This window comes from Rhinopithecus roxellana, chromosome 1 (assembly GCF_007565055.1).
Source record: "Rhinopithecus roxellana isolate Shanxi Qingling chromosome 1, ASM756505v1, whole genome shotgun sequence".
In the NCBI taxonomy this organism is placed as follows: domain Eukaryota; kingdom Metazoa; phylum Chordata; class Mammalia; order Primates; family Cercopithecidae; genus Rhinopithecus; species Rhinopithecus roxellana.
Window position 1 is genome coordinate 205,888,569 of NC_044549.1, and position 18,081 is coordinate 205,906,649.

Sequence of the window (18,081 nt, forward strand, 5' to 3'; positions counted from 1 at the left end):
GTTTATGATCATCTTCCATCATTTCTAATTGTTTTCCTGTGTCCCTTTCTTTTGTAGAGGATATAAACTCAGCATTTTAGCTTTTGAAACAGATTTGCTGTGCAGTTTCATGGCTCTTTAGTGGCTTAAAATGTATTGTTCTGTGAGTCTCTCTGTGCCCGTCACAGCATTCACTGTGGGAAGCAGCAGGACGCCAGCGATGCTGATGTTTATTTGATTTTAGGGGGCTTTAAGGCATTCCTGAGACCATACGGATTACAAATATTCTGCCTCATTGTCTTCAGAAGCTACTAAAATATCCTAGAAATGATCGTGTTTCAGCGTGTAAGCTACGTATCTCACATTGCCTCTTGTATCCACACATAGCCTCTATCAAGAGCCTGGCATAAGCGAATGTCATGGTTCTGAATGGGAACAACATGGTTCTTCAATTGCTAAAGCCCTTTCCTCTCTGAGATTGAACATTCATTGCTGTTTTCTGCCAGGGCTCTGATTTACAAGTCTGTCTATGAGTTCTGTGTTTAATATACAGTACCTGGCTGGCTGCCTTCAATGCATGAGACTTCTTGGTATTTTTTTCATGTGATTAGATGGATTACATTTGTTACACATTTATTGTTTAGATATACAAGTAATCCTCACTTTCCACAGGATCATGTCTGCATATTGAAACCATGTACTCACTTTGTACAATCCTTGGTAACTGCAAAGTGAGAACGCAGGTCGGATATGAACAAGTTTCAGTGAACATGGTACTATGCATCATGAAGACTATCTGAAGTTGCTTTCAAATAAAATTTGGATAAGAACTGTAACTACAATGGTTCTCATTCTTAAGGAAATAATAATTGCTGGCCAGGTGTGGTGGCTCATGCCTGTAATCCCAGCACTTTGGGAGTCTGAGGATCACCTGAGGTCAGGAGATTGAGACCAGCCTGGCTCACACGGTGAAATCCTGTCTCTACTAAAAATACAAAAATTAGCTGGGCATGGTGGTGGGCACCTGTAATCTCAGTTATTTGGGAGGCTGAGGCAGGAGAATGGCTTGATCCCAGGAGGTGGAGGTTGCAGTGAGCTGAAATTGCGCCATTACACTCCAGCCTGCGTGACAAGAGCAGGACTCCATCAAAATAATAATAATAATGACGATAATTGCCCACTGGGCATAAGGTGCTATGCTCATCTGTGTACTGAAATACTGCTCACACAGCCCCCACCCTCAAGCCATATAGTAGGAGAGGCCACATGAAGCAAGAAAATGACTGAGGACAAAGACTGCTGAAAGTTACAAGAAGTGACATGCTGCCAAGGCTCAGAGGCAATGTGGTCACTTTTTATTGGGAGCAAAAGAATCAGAGAAGGATTATGGAGAAGTTGGTATTTGCATTGAGCTTTAAGAGAAGAGTGGATTTTAGACATACCAAAGAGGGAAATGGGAGGTGGGCATTCCAGGCTGAGCCAACAACATGAACAAAAGCCCAGGAGCGAGTGACAGTACCACATGGCAGAGGAGCAGCAACTCACAGGGAGCACAGGGTGACTCTGGCTGCAGAGACCTGGTAACAGTGTGAGAATTCATTTGACGGCATAACTAAACCTATGAAACCTTAAAACTAAGTTGAAACCAGATCCCAGTTTGAGCATCCTCAAGATGGTAGACTAGAGGTGCTCAGCACTTGTTTCCTTCACAAAGAAGGACCAAACCAACAAATAGATAACCACCCTTGAATAGAGTGTCTAAGGGAGAGCACTGAAATTTAACAAGGAAGTGACAATGACCCTCTAAAGCATGGAAACTCAGGATGGCAGCATAGAGAGGGAAGTGAAGCAGCCAGTCAGGATTAGCTCAGAGCCAGGAAGAACTGCCCATTGCAGGGAAAAGGTAAGTGGGAGATCCCCAGAAGTCCACATTCCCACCACAGATACCTGCAGTCCTGGCTACAAGAGAGCCCCTCAGCCCTCACAGGCCCTGAGCCCAGTATAGGCAGCTACCTGGAGTCCATATGACTGCATTATACCAGAAAGGAAATTCACACCAGGGCCTCACTGACATCCCACCACATCCACCCAGAGGACTGCAGGGTCACAAAGGCAGCTGGATTCAGCAATGCAGCTGCGACCCTGGACCCGAGCCCATACAATGTCCTATATCCTGGGAAACAGGTAGTTCAGCACAGCAGGGAGGCTGACCCCAGGATAGAGGGAGCCAGTGGGCACACTCTCCAGAGTCTGAGAGCCAACTGCCCTGGGGCCCACCATTGCCAGCTGCCACTGACCCTGCCCCCACTCCCCCCCAGCAGTAGAACCACCACAAACCTGTGCAAGCTTCCCAGGGATTGGCCTACTTGGGGCTTGCAAATGCCATGGTCACCAACCTCAACCACTTCAGTAGCAGAGCCATTGTGCACCCACAGGCACTCCCCAGGGGCCCAGGAACTGGGCTGCCCAGTGTTCCTATCCCTGTCAAAGCCATGCCACAGCCTCTACAAACAACTGTAGCCTAGGCCACTGAGGCACTCAAAGGCACCACTGATGTTGACTACAGTCAAAAAAAATACAAAGGCTACATTACTGCACCCACTCAGAACCAAAGCCAAACCATCCTACTCAATTGACACTATAGATACATGTACAAGAAAAGACAAATTAATGATCTGAATGAGAAACTCAACAAAGAGATTGATAGTATAAAAAATAACCAAATAGAAACCTTGGATATGAAAAATTCAATGAATTAAGTAAAACATACAACTAAGAGCTTCAACGATAGACTAGACCAAGCAGGAGAAAAAAATTTTGAACTTAGATACAAGTCTTTTGAAATAACCCATTCAGACAAAATAAATAAATAAATAAATAAATAAATAAGAAAGAATGAAGAAAGCTTTTGTGACATATGGGACACTATTAAGCAAATTTGCATTTTGGGAGTTTAAGAATGAGAAGAAATGGGAAAAGGCATAGAAAATATATTTAATGAAAAAATAGATGAAAACTTCTCAAGACTTGGGAGAGATACAGACATCTGGATATAGGAAGCTCAAAGATCCCCAAATAGATTCAACCCAAAATGTCTTTAAGGCACATTACAGTCAAACTAACAAAAATCAAAGACAAACAGAGAATTCTAAAAACAGCAAAACTGTCAAGTAACATAGAAGGGAATCTCCATCAGACTAACTTCATATTTCTCAGCAGAAACTTGAGAGCCCAGGAGAGAATAAAATGAGATATTCAAAGTACTGGAAGAAAAAATTTACTATCTAAGAGTACTATATCCAGCAAAACTATCCTTCAAGAAAGAAGGAGAAGTAAAGTCTTTCCCAGACTAACAAACACTGAGGAAATTTATCACCACTTGACTGGTCCTACAAGAAATGCCTAAGGGGACCCTATTATACCACGAGTCAAAAGAATGATATCTACCATCATGAAACCACATGAAAAAATAAAATTCCCTGTGGAGCAGACACATAAGTGAGAAAGAGAAAGGAATCAAATGTTATCACTACAGAAAACCACCAAAACACAAAGATAAACAATAAAAGAGGAATAAAGGAACAAAAGACATACAAAACAATCACAAAATAATTAACAAAATGACAGGAGTATGTCTTCACTTTTCAATAACAACTTTGAATATAAATGGTTTAAACCTGAATTAAAAGATGTAGACTGGCTGAATCAATTAAAAAAAATCCAACTACATTTTGCCTATAACAAACTCATACACCTGTAAAGACATACAGAGACTGAAAGTAAGGGCGTGGGAAAAAATATTCCACACAAATAGAAACCAAAAGTGTGTAGAAGTAGCCATACTGACATCAGACAAAATAGACTTTAGTCAAAAAACATCAAAAGAGACAAAGAAGATCATTACATAATTAAAAAGGGATCAATTCATCAAGAAGTTATAACAACTATACACGTATGTGCACCAAACACTGGGTCACCCATAAATATAAAGCAAATATTATTAGAGCTAAAGAGACTCTAGACTCCAATTCAATAATACCTGGGGTCTTCAATATCCCACTTTCAGCATTGGACAGATCATTTAGACAAGAAATCTTTGTTTCAACAAAGAAAACGTTGAAGTTAGTCCACAAAACAAGTCTCAACAATTTTTAAAATAAAAATCACATCAAGCATCTTTTCAGACCACAATGGAATAAACCCAGAAATCAATAACAAAAGGAACATTAGAAACCATAAAAACACATGGAAATTAAACAACATGCTCCTGAATGGCCAATAGGTTAATAAAGAAATAAAGAAGGAAATTTAAAGTTTCTTGATACAAATGAAAATAGAAATACAACATACCAAAACCTATAGGATAAAGCAAAAACTGTACTAAGAAGGAAATTAATAGCAATAAACGCCCACATTAAAAAGTAGAAAGATTTCAAATAAACAACCTACTGACTGACGTGCCTCAAAAAACTAGAAAAGCAAGAAAAAACAAAACCCAAGATTAGTAGAAGGAAAAAACCAAAAAAAAGATCAGAGAAGAAGAAAATAAAATAGAGACCAAGAAAAAAAAATCAACAAAATGAAAAGTTGGTTTTTTTGGTCAATAAAATTGACCAACTATTAGCAAGATGAACTAAGAAAATGAGAGACCCGACACAATTAAATAAAATGAGAAATAAAAAAGGAGACATTACAACTGACAAAGGGCCATTAGAGACTGTTATGAAAACTATGAACCAACATACTGGAAAGCTTACAAGAAATTGATCAAATCCTGGACACATCTAACCTATAAAGATCGAACCAGGAAGAAACAGAAAACCTGAACAGACCAGTAACAAGTAATGAGATTGAATCAGTAATAAAAAGTCTCTCAACAAAGAAAAGCCCAGGACCAGATGGCTTCACTGCTGAATTCTACCAAGCTTTCGGAGAACTAACACTGATTCTTCTCAAACTATTTCAGAAAAATGAAGAAGAGAGAATTCTTTCTAACTTGGTCTATGAAGCCAGAATTACCCTGATACCAAACTCAGACAAGGACACAACAGAAAAGGTCACAGGCCAACATCCCCGATGAGTGCAAAAATCCTTAACAAAATGCTAGCAAGCTGAATCCAACAGTGCATCAAAAAGATAATATACCATGATTAAGTGGGGCTTACCCTAGACTAGATGCAAGGATGGTGCAACATATGCAAATCAGTCAATGTGATACATCACATCAACAGAATGAAGGACAAAAAAGTACGATCATCTCAATAGATGTTGGAATATATATTGGTATAAATACACAAAGTAAGATTATTCTGACATAATAAAGAATAAAATCTTATAATTCACGGCAACATGGATGAGCCTGGAGTTTATGATGTTAAGTGAAATGAGTCAGGCCCAAAAATACTGAAGGTACTAACTCATGTGTAGGAGCTAAAAAACACTGAGCTCATAAAAATAGAGAATAGAATTGTGGTTATTAGAGGTTAGGAAGGGTGGCAGGGAAGGGAAGACAGGAAAGGTTGATTAACAGATACAAAATTATAGCTAGATAGGAGAAATAAGCTCTAGTGTTCTGTAGCATTGTAGCGTGACTATAGTTAACAATAATTTATTGTACATTTTCAAATAGCTAGAAGAAAGGATTTTGAATATTCCTAAAACAAAGAAATGATGAATGTTTGAGGTAATGAATATGCTAATTACCCTGATTTGATAATTACACACTGTATACATAAATCAAAATATCATGCTACACTCTATAAATGTGTCAACCATTATGTGATTACTCTATAATCATGATATGTCAACTAAAAACAAAAGGAAAAAAAAGATGAACAATGAACAAAAAAGCATAGCAGTGAGAAATTCTGAACCCCTGAGCTGGGAAGTTCTGAATAATGACCTGTGGGTGATACTGACCAAAGGGGGAACCTCAGCTTCTAAAGCCCAAACTCCAAAGGCAGTTGGTAATTATCAGTCAAGTATTGGGGATTCCAGGTGCTTTGACCCTCAGGCCCTGTTTGATTCCCAGAACAAACCTGTGAAGAACAGAACCTGGAAGCATGTCACCATTTTATAGATGAAGAAGCAGAAACTCAAAAGACAGAGACTTGTCCAAGCCTGTGCCTGTACAACCAGCAAGTGACTCAGCAACGGAAAGAATGCAGGTTTCCTATTTGGCCACACTCAGAATTGGGTGCTTCGACAACTATACTTCATCTATTGTAAATTTTCCAGCTTCACACAATTTCTTTTATTTACAAAAGTGCTAATTAGTATACCTAATCTCTCTCTAAGGAATCATCCGTTGAGGGAAAAACAAGAAAACCAATGTAGGCACATCTAATGGCCTTGTGTTTTGTTGATCACTTATTTCCTGTATACTTAGTTTTATTTGAAAATTAATGTTGATTGGATTCGAGAAAACTGTTCCCCACAGGATGTTTTCAATTGTTAGAAAAAAGTAAAATAAAGACCACCACCACTAAAGGGTTTCTCCTGTGGCTCCAAGCTGTCTTCCATTTTGGGTGGATTTTCTTTCCGTGTAGCCAGTAATTACTGCAGGACTGCCGTCCTGGGCTCCTCCAGGCACAAGAGCTGAAGGGTGCCCTAAAGAATATTGCCTCCATGTCTGAACTCTTCCATCCTCTCATCTTACCATGAGCATCACAAAGAAGTCTCTCGATCAATCGCTTTCTGACAGATCAGCATGTGTTTAATCCTAATCAGAGTATGCCAGAGCCAGCAAGATGGGGCTGTCAGGAGACCCACCCTGGCTGGTCTGAAGCCTTTGACTGAGTAAACACAGTCTGAAAGGGAGCTGGGGAACTTGAAAGTGAAGCTGTAAATGATCCCTTCTGTGATTCTTGGCCGAGTATTCCTCTGGGGTGGACCAAAGTGGGGGAAACCAGAAGAGAGGGTCCCTCTTTGCTTTAAACAGAGTATCATTACACTTCTAGCATCTTCCTTGTTTGGGGCATTTTCCAAGTGAAAGTTCATTAGGGAGACACGAAAGCACGTTCAACTAATATCCATCAAAGAGGGGCTCAGTTTCAAAGCGCAGAAGAAATACAATAGCATTGAAGCCTACTACATGAAAAAGATCTTACGTGCCTGAGAAGCAAAAAAGAAGCAGGGGCCAGTGGCTTGGATTTTCTTTTTTAAGCTAATCTTTATTTGGGACAAAATATGTAAGTCCAAGGAAAATGAGTATCTCCTGGGCACTCTCTTATTTACATGGGGTGGCTCGAACTAAACATTTTGAAATGTGTGTAAATGTTTGGGTTTCCTTTTCCATATTTTCTCCGGTTGGCACCAGAGCTGCAGGGCTTGGCATGTCCTCAAGCTTGGATCTTACCCACTGTGGCGACAGTTACTGATGAGCGTTAATCTGGAGGACACACAGAGACAAGGTAAAGTGCAGACTGGAGCCCGGGGATTAGGTCCATTGGCGAATAAAATGTAAACAGGGGATGTCTGAGAGGTGAGGAGTGGAGGGGCTCATTAAAGGTCTGGACTTGGGATCAGGGTGGCTTTGTGTCTGTCTTCAAGCCAGCGAATGGGCTCAGATGCTGGTGAGCACTAGCCAGGCCCCTGGCTCAGCTGTTGGTCTGAACAGTGCCAGAAGGTCCTTTCCCTGGGCTGTCCAAGGGTGTTGGGTAGGTCCCGGGATGACACGCCATTCATTCAGGCCAGGGAAGGGGATGCTTGCCCCCACATCGAACTTTTTGCTGAGGAAACCCTAGCTAATCTCTCATTCAGAAACGCTCCTTTGGAAAGTGGTTCCCTTCCACTTCAGAAGGACCTGTCTCCCTTGACGGCCCCTGGGAAAAAGTAGATGTTTTCAATGCTTCGATAGCATGCACTGTGAACTTCTCCAAAATAGTTCTTTCAAAGTAAGGTTTTGGGTGAACATAAATGAGAAACTCTAACTCCCCAGGAGAAAATCTACCATAAGAACTTAGGCTTCGGCCTCAGGTGACATTGAATCTTGGTTTCCAGCCGTGAGATTGAGAATGTGAAGCATGCCAGCCAGACAGACGCGTCCTGACCCTGCTGTGAGGCCCGGCTGGAGGCCCACCCAGTCTGTCTGAAGTTCCCAGGTTCATTCTGGGGAGTCCTCTGACAAGGGTTTCTCAGCCTCAACAGTACTGGTCTTCTCATCAGTTGCAGGGACACGAGGAAGCAGGTTATTTAGTTTGTTTATAATAGAGTAGTTACTACAGGTTTGGAATCAAAGATATGAGGTCACACCCCAACTTTCATTGCTCAATTTTCCCATCTGTTAAATGGGGATAATATCATTCACCTGAGACAGTAGCTATGAAGAATAAATGTGGTAATGTGTGTAAGTGGCTACTTATCAAATGCCTGGCACATAGTACATGCTAACTAAATGGTAGGTGTATTACTTCCTAATGTGGACTTTTCAGAGAAGCGTGTGGATGGGGGCATTAATATTTAGGGAGCACCCACTTTGTGCTACACCTCCTATGATTGCTTACATGGAAAGTAAGGAAAATAGACCCGTTGCCCCTCCTGGGTCAGCTGTCAACTTAAGGCGATGCTGGTACCTGGCACCAGGAGCTGAGTGTAGAAGAAAAGAATGCCATCTGTGCCCTTTTCTTAGCTCTAATGCAAAAAGGCTAAAATGTTCTATTCCTTAGTGACCTCTTCATTGGTTCTTAATTGCGGTAGATACTGTGACGTGCTTTGGCAGCTGAGATTACAGCTTGAAGTTTATGAAGAGAAAAGACTTTTATCTTCTCTTATGGCTGAGTCTTAGATCTTACCAAGTTGCCTATCCGGGTTTGGTGGTCAGCAGCCAAGCTGCTCCCCATTCTTCTTCCCCTAACTACTAACATTTCTTCACGATCCTCAGCATTCAGAACTCAGGCTCTCAAAGCCTGGGCGAGAAATCCTGAATTATCCTGTTGGTCAACTTAGATAAAGTGAGAATAGTTAGAAAAGGTAAATGAGTGAAATAGAAGGAAAAGACAGTGAAATAACCATGCATTGATTCATTCCACAACCATTTGGTAGATACATACTGCCTGCCAGTCACTGGACGTGGTGCTAAAGTTACAAAGATGAACAAAACTCAGTCTCTGACCTCAAAAATATAGTGGCTGCTTTTTGTTCTGGGTGCTGGTTGAAATTTGAAAACATTTGACTGGTTGCATACTTAAGATTTGGGTGGTTTTTGATGTATGATATTCTTCAGTAAAAGGTGCATGTGTGTGTGTGTGTGTGTGTGTGTGTGTGTGTGTGTGTGTTTGTGTGTGTTTAGCAGCAGACACAGATACCAGAACAGGTGATTCTAAGTGCTAGTTACAGATACACCCAGGGCATTGTAGGAGAATAGGGGGCCAGGTGGGAGAAGCATGTTGGGTCCTGGAAGAGATTCCAGCATAAGCAAGGTCGTGGAAGATAAAAGACAACGGGGCAGGAAACTAGGAAGAGCCCTGTGTTGCTTGGCACATAAACTGCGAGGCAGGAAATGATGGGCATGGAAAATTGAAGAAGGAGGTGGGGTTTTACGTTTATAGAGGGTAGAGTTTATCAGGTGGACAGTGGGGAGCTCTGGGCAGCTGTCAGCCAAAGGGAGGAAGTGGTGAGATGTGCATCTTAGACACAGTTGGCAGGGCTGGCTCAAGGCCAGGGGCACTTTTAAGCTCATTGCCATTTTCCAGATGAGAGATGGGTGACAGCTTGAACTAAGCTACAAAATTGTATGCATAATATGCACGTGTACACACACACATACTCACACACATCTCCAACGGCTGCAATAAAAGAAGATTTTCATATACCATGTGATTCTACAGAAAATCCCATTTGAGTCTGGCAGAACTCATTTCTCTCTTAAAACTTTTAGTATCCCAAGATTTTGAGTGTGAGTTCAATGTCTCCTATGTCAGATGTAAGCAGCACACATGAGGGCTGGGTGCAGTGGCTCATGCCTGTAATCCCAGCACTTTGGGAGGCCGAGGCGGGTGGATCACAAGGTCAGGAGATGGAGACCATCCTGGCCAACATGGTACAAAAGTACAAATGTACTAAAAGTAGAAAAAAATTGGCTGGGTGTGGTGGCACATGCCTGTAGTCCCAGCTACTCAGGACGCTGAGGCAGGAGAATTGCTTGAACCTGGGAGGTGGAGGCTGCAGTGAGCTGAGATTGCACCACTGCACTCCAGCCTGGCAGCAGAGCCAGGCTCCGTCTCAAAAAAAAAAAAAAAAAAAAAACCCAAAACAAATAAACAAACAAACAAAAAACCTAAAAACAAACAAACAAAAAACAAAGCAGCACACATCTTATATCTTTTGTATTTTTTTTGCGGGGAACGGGGGGAGAAATTTGGGAGGAAGCAATTTTTTATTCTCCCAGTGGTTTATTTGCTGCTTGTCTCATCTTTGAAATATTTTCTGTTATCTACTTTACTGGCGAGACTCTAGTCCTGGGAGTGAACACTCTGGCTTAGCTCATCTTTTCCACCTTTAGCTATTCACTTCTTTTCTCATATGTTCCAGAAGAAACTCCCAAGTAGCAAAATTAATTGATGAAGAGACTTTATCTCCTCTGCATAACCCCAGATTGCCTGCTGTCTTTCTTTTTTTTTTTTTTTTTTGAGAGAGAGAAGTCTTGCTCTTGTCCCCCAGGTTTGAGTTCAATGGCTCGATCTTGGCTCACTGCAACTTCCGCCTCCTGGGTTCAAATGATCCTCCTGCCTCTGCTTCCCAAGTAGCTGGGATTAAGGTGCCTGCCACCACGCCTGGCTAATTTTTGTATTTTTTAGTAGAGATGGGGTTTCACCATCTTGGCCAGGCTGGACTCGAACTCCTGACCTCAGGTCATCCACCCACCTCAGCCTCCCAAAGTGCTGGGATTACAGGTGAGAGCCACCGCACCTGGCCGCATCCTGTTTCTTTAAAAGTGGACAGCAGTCTCATCAGCTGCAGGGAATTTTGAAGGAGGGATGGGGGACCGCAATGACTCAGTGTATTCTTCAATGCCTTGCCTATACACCAGGTGTGGGAGAGAAGAGGAGGTGGTGACAAGTACATGTGGTCATCTATCCAAACTCTCATGTTTCAAAGGAACATTAATTTCATTGTCCCCAGAGAGGAGAAGTAAATAATGAGGTATTGTCTAAGTCAGGTTTTTTCCTGCTGGAAGCTAGAACTCTGCAAAGTGTTGGACTTCACTCTAGACTTGGCTCTAGGTCTGTATGAGCCACTTGTGGGGAGTGTGGCTTTTGGCAAGTTACTTTACCTCTTGGAAATCCATTTCCTCTTTGTAAAAATGGGGATAATAGAGCATGTCTTTTTGCCTTTAAAGGTTATGCAACATGCACTCATATGTTCATTACTGCACTATTCACATAGCAAAGACATGGGATCAACCTAGGTGCCCACCACTGGTAGATTGAATCAAGAAAATGTGGTACATATACACCATGGAATACTACACAGCTATAAAAAGAGTGAAACCAGGTCCTCGCAGCAACGTGGATGCAGCTGGAGGCCGTTATCCTAAGTGAATTAATGCAGGAACAGAACATCAAATATTGCGTATTGTTACTTAAGAGTAGGAGTTAAACACTGGATACTCATAGACATCAAGATGGTAATAGAAACTGGGGACTACCGGAAGGGGAGAGAGGGGGATAAGGGCTGAAAAACAAACTGTTGGGTACTATGCTCAGTAGCTGGGTGACAGGATGAATTGTGTCCCCAAACCTCACCATCCTGCAATATACCCAGGTAATAAACCTGCATAGGTACCCTCTGAATCTAAAATAAAAGTTGAAATTATAGAAAAATTAAAACAAAAAATGAAAAAGATTGTGAGCTATTGGGAGTGGAAATATTTTGGACCTTGAAAAGAGCATTTTGAAAATAATGCCCTAATGTGAGAATTTTCTCCTGAGCACTAACCAAAAGCACCACAGAGGCAGCTTTGGTTACAGTAAAGGGGTCTGAGAAACAAGGAGAAAGTACACAAGATGCCCCCTCAAGGAGGCAAGAGTATACAACAGTGTCTTGATTGATTATCCATTTTAGGGAGATCTATGGTAAATGCTCATGGGCTTTGGCCCCTCAGCATACCTCTCTCTTTGCAGAGTTTTACAAACTCATTTCCACCCTAGACAAGGCAAAAACACTGGAAAGTAAAGCCGAGATTCAGCCATGTTAGAAGGGAGGGCACTGGCCTCAGTACCTGCACCTGGGTTTGGGTCTCAGCTCTTCCCGTCACTCCCTGCAGGTACCTGGGTAGGAATCTTCCCTCTTTGGGCCTCCGTTTCCCATCCATATATTGGTTAGAATATTATTAAGGTCCTTTTCAGCACTTGAAATGGATTCTGTGCTGTCCCAAGGCATCCAGTCAATCCCAGCTTCTAGTTGCTGCAGAGACTGGGTCACTGGTGCAGCATCTCCGGTCCACTCACAGCAGCAGTCAGGAACTTACGTTGCTATGCTGATTCCCTGGTCCTCGTCCTGTTTCCTCACAGTGGCGTGATGGATCGGACATGCCACGCGACTGCATGGTGGCTCAGCTTTCCCGGCATTCGAGAACTTGCAGGGTGCATACAGATGCCATGTTTTCTAACCATCACAACTTTGAGGAGGCAGCAGATGAGGCTTAAGAGGGAAGTGATTGCTCTACCCGGCAACCCATGGTGGTGGGAAGGGGGTCAATTGTAAAGTTGTCGGCCACCGGCTGAGACCTGCTGAGTGATGAGCATTACTCAGAGAGTGGGTCCAGTTCTCATTTTAGACCCAAAGTAAACTCTCCAGGCTTTGTTGTAGTTGGCTAATGGCAATCCCCAAACCACAGGCTCCAGAGATATGAGCCAGTCTTCCAGGAGAAGCCACCCGTAGGAGAGGGGAGGATGAAGGGAGAGAGCCTGGCTCAGAGTCCTGTGCTTTGGGGACTGATTGCTTCAGATGGTGGCTTAGCGCCTCCTTTAGTTCAGGGTTCAATGCTAAGATCTCAAGCAAAATCCAATCTACGTTTGCGGATGCGCACATGGGAAGGGTGTTGAACTCATTCTCCCCAAAGTCAACATTCAGAGAACTGAGGGACTGGTGGAGTCACTTGGAAGTTCTTCATTGTTTTTTTCTCCAGTTCAGAAAGACCAGCATACCACTTAGAGGCTTGGTTTGGACAGCTCTCCAAACCCCTAGTCACATTGCTATCTTGCAGCTTAAACACAGGGTTAGCTGAATTTTCTTCCAAACTTCATTGCAAACAATTATCTTGGCATATTATCTGCAACACTTCCTTTGGAGAGTTCCTCCATGTTAGAAAACAAAAAGTTTGCCAAACACTGTGAATGACACTGAATTAAGAAGTAAAATCTCAAACCAGTCAAGATGCATGAAGATTTGAGTGACTTGTGAGCATGAACTACATTGACAAAGACCTCATGAGGATACCATGTCAAGGCAAGATGAGACCGTAGGATAATGTCGATCTGGATGCCTTTGCAACTTGTGAAATCTGAGAGCCCCACCTTGACGAGTCACCTGCACAATCCCTTGCCCTAAGGTACAATCGTACTTGAATCTTCAGTCTTCAGACTTTGTAGTCCTTGAACGCACATGCACAGAAAATACACATTTGTATGCAATATTGCACCCTCCCCCATAACTCACTGCAATTAGGAGTTGAATTCCCCAGTTTGCTGGACTGAACTTAGAGACCCAGCAAAAGGGGCTCTTGAGAAGGAAAAAAGGAATTCCACACTGGTGAGGTTAGGGCTTCAGTCTTTAAAGCGAGATGGCTTCGTGGAGACTGCCTGCTTTAGAAACGGCTGGGTCCCGATGCTCTCAGAGGGGGAGGTGGGTGATGCGGCGTGGAGAAAACCACTCAGAAGCCGGGAAGACTGGAGCAGACGCTCGCGCGGGGCTGGGATTTGTGTAGCGCTGTGGGTTTTACCTTCTGAGCACCCCATCTGCCCTCTCACAGGCACAGCAAGGGCCCTGTAGTTGCTCTATTCTCCACCCATCTCTGAAAACGTTCCTTCTCTGATGCTACTTCAAAGCCCCCTGGGAAAGCCAAGTTGCCAATTAAGCCTCTTTGAGGCAGGTTCTCATTCCTTCCCCACTAATTGAAATGTTACTCCTTTTACTAAACCCATAAACCACCCAAACACAACGGTCTTCCTCATTTGCATTGTAACAATGTCCCTAATGTGCTTCCAAGAGCTTTACGTAAAGGCAAACCTTTTCTCCTCTCCCTGTATGAACGGTCAAAAGCAATTCCGAGGCAAAGGCCTTCATTTCCATCCCCATACAGCTGCTCATTAGCTAAGGTGGAATAAATTCCTTTTATTCTGGATTCATTTCCCAGGATGATAATGTCTTTTTTGTCTCAGGCCACTGTTCCCAAACTAGGCCTTAATTGCTGATAGTAATTGAGTTAATACATATTTACAGCAGGGTAAGGTTAAAGAAGGTCTCCTGTAGTTTTACTGGAGACATTTGATTTAACCTGCAATAAAATCATTAACAAGTTGTTCAGTGCTCATTCCGTCTGTCCTTTATCTTGTCTGCTCCTTGGGAAAGTTGGGTGAAGGCAGATGGCTTTGGCGTGGGCTCAGCTCTCAGGCTGCAGAGACGAGAGAGCCTAAGTCTCACCTCCTCACCTCTGGGTCCTCCTCTATTCAGAGAGAAGGGCCTCTCCCACTGAAAGCAGATAGCCCGGGGCAAGGCTGCGCAGCTCCCCAGGCTTCCAGCCAAGGAGCACAGGGTCGGTTGATGAAATCCCATCAAAGCCACAGGGCTGGGCCAGGCTCTGAATCAGCTCCCACCGGTAGCTCTGGCCCAAAGTGGCCCACAGGCGGGGCACCGAGCCGAGGTGTCAGGCAACGTGACAGTCCCAGTCACCGGCGCATGCCTAGAGAAAGGGGCTGAAAACAGGGTAGGAGGAGGGACCAAGGGCTGAGGGCAAAGCCAGGGAAAGCCAGGGGATTTCCAAATTACACCCTGGGGGGCCTGATGGTTTGCTTGTGAAAAAGTCTTCTCGAACCTTCTCATAGACAAGGAGAAATGTGGAGGCCCTCCTCACCCAGGGGTTTCAGGCCTCTGTATCCACAGGAGTGAAACTGGCTTTACCCAAAAAGTGAGGATGGCTTGAGTGCACTGCAGGCTGACCGCTGCTCCCTTCCTCCCTCACTTGCCTCGCCTGGGCCTCTGGCTGCTTTTCTATTCAGAAGGAGCCTGGCCTGAAATAAATGGTCCTGACTGGCAGAGGTAGCTGGTAGTTCCCTAGAATCCGCGCTGTCACAGGCTTCCTGGATACAAAACTAGATTATACTTTCTAGCCCCCTTTCCAGTTAGATGTGGCTGCGTGACAGACTTTCCAGCTAATGGTGTTTGGGCCAAGGGAGCAGTGACACAGGCCATCTCCATGGTCTGCTCTCACCGGTGGCCTGCGGGGGGTAAAGATGACCCTGGGGCAAACGCAGAAAGCAGCAGAGTTGCGGTCAGCTCAAAAATGTAAATCATGAAAGAACTGCTGTCTCACCCTTCCCTGTGAGTGAGCATGCCATACATGTCTATGGGGTTTAAACCACTGTACACTTTGCAGAGTTTTTTTTTGAGATGGAGTCTCCTTCTCTGTCCCAGGCGGGAGTGCAGTGGCGCAATCACGGCTCACTGCAACCTCTGTCTCCCAGGTTCAAGCGATTCTCCTGCCTCAGCCTTCTGAGTAGCTGGGATTACAGGCTCGTGCCACCACGCCCAGCTAATTTTTGTATTTTCAGTAGAGACGGTGTTTCTCCATGTTGGCCAGGCTGGTCTCAAACTCCTGACCTCAGGCTCTCCGCCCGCCTTGTCCTGCCAAAGTGATTACAGGCGTGAGCCACCGCGCCCAGCCGGGGACTATTTTTTGTAGCGGGGAAGCTACTAAACAGTCTGCAGTACACAGCACCATGAACTGGCATGGCCTTTGCCTAGGATGCTCGTCCACGAAGACTTTACCCATGCCTCCCTGAAGACCCGCTCAAATTCCAGCCCGGCTCTGAAGGCTTCCCATGACCAGAGGACACACCAAGCCAGCCTTACACTGTGATTATTCCTGGTCTCCTGCCGCAGCCACCTTTGCCTACCTCTAGGCAGATTGAGCCAAGCAGGAATCAGGCCTGGCCACCTGAGTAAGATTTAGAACCTGAGCTTTAAGGCCAAAAGCCTCAAAACCAAAGGTAGCTCCTCAGAGACTCTGATTTTATAATTTGTTGTTAAAATCAGGCTCAAGAGCCCTGGATAAGGAGGGAAAACACGAAGCTGATTTCTGGAGCAATTTGGCATGTTGGAGAGAGATGGCCCCTTCTTCTTACAGACAAAGAGACTGAGGCCCAAAAGCAGGGAGAGGTGAAATCAGTGCCCAGGCCTCCTGCCTCTCAGCCTGGAGTCCCTTCACTGCCTTCTTTAAACCTGAGGACAAAAGCAAGGCAGGTGGAATGTGCTGGTATCAAGGCTCCCTTCACATCTCCTGGTGCATCCTTTTCCTTTCACCACAATGTGCTGGTCTTCAGTGCACCCTGCTTCAGTATTCTCAAATGCTATTCCCAGTCGCCTTCCGTCTCCATGTACATTTCGTGGCAAAGTTCCTGGTGCTGACACTTCCCATGTGAGCCTACTGGGAAATGCTAACATTTCCAAGGTGAGCCGTGTTCAGTATCCCTGTGGATGGACAGGGCTTGTTCAAGGAACATGAACACTCCATAGCGAGGATCGAGACAGGCAGGAAACGCAGCAGCAGCGAACCTCTCTATTTCTTTGTAGCATCCTTCTCTTCATGGGAAGAGAAGAGCCCTTGGGGAGGGATTCCATCTCCTGTTTCAGAGAAATAAGCTGAGGATCAGAGAGGTTGGGTGATTTGCACAAGTCTGACGTGTGTGTTTCTTCTTCTTCTTCCCCTTCCCCTTCCCCTTCCCCTTCCCCTTCCCCTCCTTCTCCCTCTCCCTCTCCCCCTCCCCCTCCCCCTCCCCCTCCCCCCTCCCCCCTCCCTCCTCCTCCTCCTCCTCCTCCTCCTCCTCCTTCTTCTTCTTCTTCTTCTTTTTTGAGATGGAGTCTCACCCTGTCACCCAGGCTGGAGTGCTGTGGCTCGATCTCGGCTCACTGCAACCTCTGCCTCCTGGGTTCAAGCGATTCTTCTGCCTCAGCCTCCCGAGTAGCTTGGATTACAGGCATACGCCACCACGCCCAGCTAATTTTTGTATTTTTAGTAGAGAGGGGATTTCACCATGTTGGTCAGGCTGGTCTTGAACTCATGACCTAAGGTGATCCACCTGCCTCGGTCTCCCACAGTCTTGGGATTGCAGGTGTGAGCCACCGCACCTGGCCCATTTCTTCTCAGTGTTCTTCCCATGGAGGAGTCTGCTATCAGAGGGAGAAGTTTCTCTTTTCTATGTCATAAAAGAAAGCGACACGAGGCTACAGTTTGAAGCTGTATTTTATTCTTTAAAATTCAATCAACCATATTTTCTCTAATTACCTCCCAAAGCAGAGGCCTATGTTTCAGTGTTAATTTCTCAGAGTCTAGAGGCATGCTGATCAGAACTTGAAATCTGACCTAACCTGCGGGTTGACGTAGCTTTCCACAATGCAGCGCCCCTGTCAGTGTTTTCCTCATAGTTGGAGCTGGTTCAAAACCCACATTTTCTGCTTCCACATCCTTCCTTGCAGGATGCTGTGGGGGAATCAGGAGCCTGGATGCTTGGCTCGGGAGAGGTCCGTAAGGCCATATAGTCCAATTCTTATTTTACTACTGGGGGGCCATAAGCCCACAGCAAGCCTGTGGCAGGGCCTGGGGGTCCCAGCTCTTCAGCAGAAAGTGCTTTATGGGAGAATGTGGGAGATGGAATCCATATTGGTAATTTTCCATAAAGTAAAAGAGGAATAAACATTTTCTTTAAATCCCATAACCTGGAGCAAGGAGGAGGAAGCTACCTACATCCATCATTTTCCTTTGGGAAAAATGTTGCATCCTGCCCTGTCCACACATTGAGGAAACTGTCACTTTTTCGGATGTCGATGCCTGTTTTCCCCTGGCATGGCTCTTTGCATCCTTCGGACTCACCTCTTCTGCTTTGT